Consider the following 7,010-nt stretch of genomic DNA (forward strand, 5'->3'; position numbering starts at 1 on the left):
TCTTGGATCCAAAATATTATGTTGCAACTTTCCACTTTCCATATTGTAATGTTGTTGCTCTGTTAATTCTTGCAACCTTCCAAGATCCCAATCCTAATTTTTCTTCTCTACAGTATCATTGCCCCAACTTTCATCACTAACCATTTGCTCATAGTTGCAGTGATTCTTATTGCTCGTCCACTTGGGAATCTTTCTCCTTAATCTTTCTCCTCTCAGTTTTTTGTTGTTGTTAACTATTGTCTCTTTGAATTGGACACATTATTTGTTCACAAAATAGTTGGAACTTACACTAATGGTTTCTTAAGGTTTCAAAATATTGAAAACCATTGTCTACGCATCCTATGTCAATTTATTTGTCATGTACTTCTACAATCATTACCTTCTTCTGTTGTCTCCAAAATTCTTCCTTTATTTTATTGGTTGCAACAATCCACATTTCCTCGATTTTCTCACTTGTAAAGGTTACAATACATGTTTTCTGTGTTGCCTCTATTGCCCATATGTTCATTGTTTCAAGTGAAATCCTTTTATCCCTGAAGACACATATTTCCTCGCTTGATATGATAATATAAAGCCAATTCTTTATATATTTATATATTGTTGTAAAATAATTCTCCTAAACCCTTGAAACTTGCCAATAGTTCATTATATTTATATTGTCTTTAGTTGCACTTTCCTAAGAAGTTCTTTGGTATTCACTTCCTCTTGAGATTGACAACAAGATTTTTTTACATGTTGCAACTTTATATCTTTGGTAATCCTTCTTTGCTTCAACAACACCTTGTGTAAGAGTTGTAGAAACTCTTATTATTTCATTCCAAGCTTCACCTTCTTGGTTCAATAAGAGTGATTGATTGCTTCCATATTTATGACTTATATGTTTATCTCCATCTGCACAAGTAAACATTTATCCAAAAAATACTTTGTCTTTCATCTTGCAAAATACATTTAACATTAGAAAAATTAAAATTTAGGACCATATTACACTTTTCATCCATTTACTCTTTCAAGTTTCTTTGTGTTCACATTGTTGATATGCAAATGAAATAATAGGGTTTTCATGTTCTTTCATTGTTATCCTTTCCTCCGTATTTGCATTGGTGCACTTCTATATCAACCATCTTAGAACTCTGCAAGCTGAGTCATTTTCAAGCCAAATGGATTTCCTTATGTCTTCTCTTCTTTCGAATTCCTTTTGGCTATCTTTTCCCTTTCTTACATATGCCTCTATTATCTTCAACCCGTCTGTTCAATGTCTGTCAACTTGTAAAACATTCTTCATTTCTTTAAACCAAAAATTATGCTATATGTTACATACAATCCCCTCATCATATCTCATGTCTCCTTGAAGCATCCTCTTCCATTCAACTCTCAACTTCCAAATAATGTAATATATGAGAGATGTACAAATTTCCAAAATATTTCATTCCCTAAAAATTCCATCATAGGAATCTACCTGTAAAAATTCCATCATAAGAATCTACCTGTAAGTTGACTTGCTTCAAAGAAATATCTCATTCTATGTTTGTTGTGTTTGATAATGATCATGCTAAGCACCAAGCTACTATTGTAGAAGTTAATTTTTTTTTTTATTACCATGCAACATATAGTTTCATTTCATCATATGCATTAGGAAAATGTGGGTTGGTATCCTATGAACATGATGACTTTAGACAAGTTGACATGGATTCAAGGGTAAAACAAGTAGTAGGACCTCTTGTTGACTAATGTTTGGTTGACCTATGGGTCTGTATGACTATATTGAAGGTGTATGCCACTTCTATGAGGATGTATGATGTAATCGTCAAATTGTATCATTTAGAATAGAAAATGCTTTTTTTAGATGATGAAGGAAGGTCAATTGAGATCTAAGGTATCAAAAGGGAATTTTCTCTATGATTCATCTAAAAAATGAAAGTTAAACATTGCCTTAAGAATGGGTGTAAATTGTATGTGATTGAGTAAGTGAGTGATAAGTAGGGACCCTTCTTATATCAACACCTAGTCCTGCCAAAATTCGAGAATGTTTATCCTAAAGAGTTTCAAAGGTTAGCTAATGAGAGGGAGATTGATTTCACATTTGAGCTAAAACTCAATGCAAAGCCAATATCCAAGACACCATACAAGATGAAAAATCTAGAAAATTATGAGTTTCAAATGAAATTGCCATAATTGTTATACTTGGGACTTAGTAGAGGCTAGTATTTCCTATTGGGGAGCACCATTGGGTTTTCCAAGAATAAGAATGTTTCCTTGAGATTGTGCATAGATTCCATGAACTTGCTTTGGGTCAGAGTGAAGAATAGGTCCTTGAAATATCATATAAATGATCTCTTTGATTAAATTAAGGGAGTAATAGTTCTTTTTTAAATTGATCTACAATCAGGATATCACTAATTAGGAATAAGGAAGGTAATATCCATAGGACCATTTGTTGAACTTGATTTTGGAACTACAAGTTCATAGTGGAATCATTTGGTTTGACTAATGCACCAACGTTATTCATGAGCCTCATGAATGGTGTATTCCAAAAGTATCTAGACCACTTTATGCAGGTATTTTTGTATGGCATTCTCATATATTACAAGAATGAAATGGAACATAAAGAACACTTGTAGAGTGTGTTGACATGCTTAAGTGAATTTTTTTTTGTGGAAAAATATTAAATTATATTTCTTTCAAAAGGATATTCATTATCTTTCCCACATCATATCAAGAGAAGGGATTATGGTGGGCTTAGAAAAGGTGAAGGCCAAAATGTATTAGCTACTGCCAAAAAATGTTCATGAGGTGTGAATCTTCATGGGGCCAATAGGTTATTATTAGAGATTTGTGGAAGGGTTCTTGAATATTATGTATTCAAGAACCCCATCACCACATTAAAATGAAACTGAGTTAGGTATAAATGGATAGATGAATGCAACAATACATTCATTTCACTAAATAGATTACTAACTAGTGCATAAATAATCCTAGTACTTGGTATGGATAATGAATTCAGAGTTTTCATGAGTTATTCAAAGCAAGGATTAAGAGTTGTGTTAATGCAAGAAGGGGGAGTAATAGCTTATGCATATATGAATTTGAATAAACATGAAGATATTTATGCTACACGTGACTTATAATTGGAAATGGAAATCTAAGTTTAAAACTTTCGAGGAATTATCTTGATTGGGAGAATCTTTGAGCTAAATATTGAACATGAAATCTTGAAACATCTCTTCACTCAAAAAAAATGTAAGATTAGTAAGATTTTGGAATTTCATATATCAAGGGAATGGAGAATATCATGGCTAATGCACTAAGTAGAAGACACAACACCTTCTCCCTGGTACCCTTGAGTGTAAATTTAAGGAATCGAAAATGGGAACAAAATAGAACCAAATTTTGAGGTTTAATTCCTTCAACCAAATTGAATTTTGAAGTTTTAAGGAAGGATGCATATCCCCAAGGAAGTATATATATAAAGAACTATCCTCGAGAAATTACATAGAGAAATTTACTATGCACATTCTAGTACGAAGATGATGTATGGAGACATGAAGAATATTTCTTTTGGGAAATCATGAAGCATGATGTAGTCTAGCTTATTGCTAAGTGTCTTAAATTTGGACAAGTGAAGGTTGATCATCACCATCTAGAAAGACCCCTACAATCACAAGACGTTCATGTGTCCAAGTGAGAATTCTTATATATGGATTTTGTTGTGGGTTTTACTCCCACATTACAAAGGCACAATGCCATATTATTCATAGTTCATAAGTTGAACAAAAGTGTCCATTTCATCCCAATTAGAGACACTTACGATGTCATTGATTTGGGATGAGTTTTTATAAGCAACATTATCTAGATACAATGATTACACAAAAATATTATTTCTGATGGGGACTTTTGATTTACATCCATCTTTTGGACAAGTTTGCAATCAACATTGGGGACTTGGTTAAACATGAGCACTATGTATCATCCAAAAAAATACATGCAATCTGCAAGAGTAAATTAAGTTATGGAAGACATGCAATTTATGGATAAGCATACCAAATGGGAGAAGTACCTACCATTGGTAAAGTTCACTTACAATAACAATTACCACAATTAAATTAAGATGCCTCCTTATCAAGCTCTATATGAGAGGCCATGTGGGATATCATCGAGTTGGGAAAGTTTGGAGGGTAGAATAATAATATGGCTTGAGTTGGTATAATAAATGGAGTGGATGATTTAGATTAGACAAAATTTAAAGGAAGCTTAGGATAGAGAAAATAATTATGTTGATGCACATAGGCCTGATCAAATTGATGATATGGGGGACCAATTTTTATTTCTATCTGACCCAACAAGAGAACCATTATTTTTGGAAAAGGGACGAAGTTGTCACCTCAATTATAGGACCCTTTAAGATCAAAAAGAAAATTATACCAGTTGCCTATCATCTAATATTGCCATCCCACTTAAGTAAAAATCATGATATTTTTCATGTATCTATTTTCATGAAATTATGTTTTGATGAATCTCATAAACTCAATTGCAGGTAACTGTAAATATTTGACGTTGGAACCATTTTGGTCTAACCATTACGTATATTGCATAGAGTTTGATATCTTAGACATTATCTGCTAGACCAAGCTATAACCTAGGAACTACTTAGGAGGATGAAAATAATTTACGTCCAATGATCTAAATTTTATAATTATATTATTTCTCATCCATATCCATGCTTTTAGAGTGGAAAATTTAAAGGAATTAGCTCATAGGACTATTTTTACTAGTGAGTCCTAGTTTGGACAATTGGAATCTAAAACCTTCTACAAAAATTTCAAGGAATCAAATAGATATTTTTGGGGTAAATTTTTTTCACTTAAACACAAACCATAGTGTTATTCTACAAATAGATACCTTTCCAACGGCATAAGAATCACCTCAATTAGAATTCGTATGCAAAATTTATGCCACTAGGAAGTTGACCCTCCTGTTTTGACAACCATGATTCGATAGGATGCCATGCCAACCCCCATTATTCATGGAAAATGGACTAGCCACACAATCATGATGAGTAAGACTCTAGAAGAGCTCATATTATAACTTTATTTAAGAGTTGAAGGAGTCACTTGACCACTAGTAGGCTATCGAGTTGTGTTATAACCGGGTCACTAGGAGGAAAAGGAGTTCCATTCTTTTCGAGTTTGTTTTGTTCCATAGATGAAAAAGTAGCCAAGAGTGTATAGGGAAAGAGAAAATGAAGAGGTTTTGTGCACTATAGCATCTCATGGGTCATAGGTATCACTTCTTTGTACTTGTATCCATTTCTATTCAGAGAAAGAGAGAGCAAAGCAGCCTCACCTTCCAACTAAAATTTCTCTCAAAAGGGATTCTCATGTCATATCTTGTGTCATTATGGTTGTGAGTGATTGTGTTTTCATCTATTATTTATTTTATATATTTTGTATGTTACATGCATAAAAGTAGTAACTTAATAATCTAGAAGTTTAAGGAAAATAATCCTCATAGTATAGATTTTAGCTTTTGAGTATAAATTTATGAAATATGTTGTGACAAAATATCCAGTGGAGTATCCATGATATTTTATGGATCATATTGACATTAGAGTAGGTTTATTTGGGTATATTTTTGGGAGTTGCAAGGGATCTAGATCGTCTATGTCAAAAGTCATGATGCATTTGTTAACAACTATTAAGATCCCATAAAGGAGAGGTTTGTTATGGTTGGAAGCACAAGTCAAAAATACAAACTATAATGTGAGCCTCCTCATGGAGGCCAAACCAATAAACTTGGACCAGTTTGAGAATATGGAGGTTCTAATGCAAAGTTTGGATTAGAGGGGAAATTGACATGTTGAGAAGAACAAGAGATGAAATCTAAGAAATATCCTGAAAAGGAACTACACAGTTTGAGTGGCATGAACCATTCACTATCCCTATTGAAAATGGAAGTGAATATCAACATCAAGCCATATTGAGGTGAGATTGATGCTTTGAAGTTAAATCACTATTTATAGAAATTATAACTTTATTTTATTGTTCATATTATAAATTAAGAACTAAAGATTTGATTTTCTCGGTTGATATTATAGGGTCATGCCTTGGCTTGGTGGGAAAACCACATGGAGATCCTAAGGTTGGAGGGAGATCCTTTAGTGAATAAGTGGGAAGATTTTAAATCTCTCATAAAGTTGTAGTTTTACCCTATTAGGTATGTATAGGACCAATGGATCTGATGGAATTACTTCAAGAAAAAGTAGGGGCAGAGTGTATAGGAGTACACCATAGAGTTTAGAAATATGGTCATAATGTTGGTTATCTCTCTAAAGAACCCAAATGTACTCCTCAAGTATATGGTGGATTTACACAGCCATCTATGGAAGCAAGTGATTTTGTTTGAAACCTATATTGGTGGACAAAGCTTGCATACAAGAACAATGGCTATATAGCATATGCTACAAGAAAGGGCAATCAAGAGGTTCCAACTAGAAAGGGCACTAGGAATATTCCAAGGAGGGGAAGAAGAAGTGGAAAGGGGGAAAAGAAAAAAAGACAGCAACCACAAAACACTAGTTCAAAGATACTAACAACCATTGCAACCACTATAACATTGACGATCATATAGAGTAGAAGTGTTGGAAGTTACATCAAAGATCAACCCAAAGAAAATAAAGAATGATGCTAAGAAGATAAATCTCATGGCCATTTATTTGAGCAAACAAGTGGAAAGAAGCTCGGATGTGTGTGAGAATATTGTATGTACATTAGTGAAAAATGGGGAGGATTTGAGTATCCTTTAGCAAGAACGAGAGAAGGAAATAACTAGATTTTTCCATATAAATATACAAGTTAATAATACGAAAATGGATGCTCTGTTCAACTTAGAATTGTAGGCAAATCTCATTGTAGTAGAACTAGTAAAATGATTGAGATTAGAAGTTCATGATCATCCAAACCCATATCCATTAGGATAGTGTTGACAGGCCAAAGTGTACCGCCAATGACTAAGGG

The sequence above is a fragment of the Pinus tabuliformis genome, chromosome J (genome assembly GCF_031772625.1).
Source record: "Pinus tabuliformis cultivar Carrire ecotype Pingquan chromosome J, CPIR1, whole genome shotgun sequence".
Taxonomy (NCBI): Eukaryota; Viridiplantae; Streptophyta; class Pinopsida; order Pinales; family Pinaceae; genus Pinus; species Pinus tabuliformis.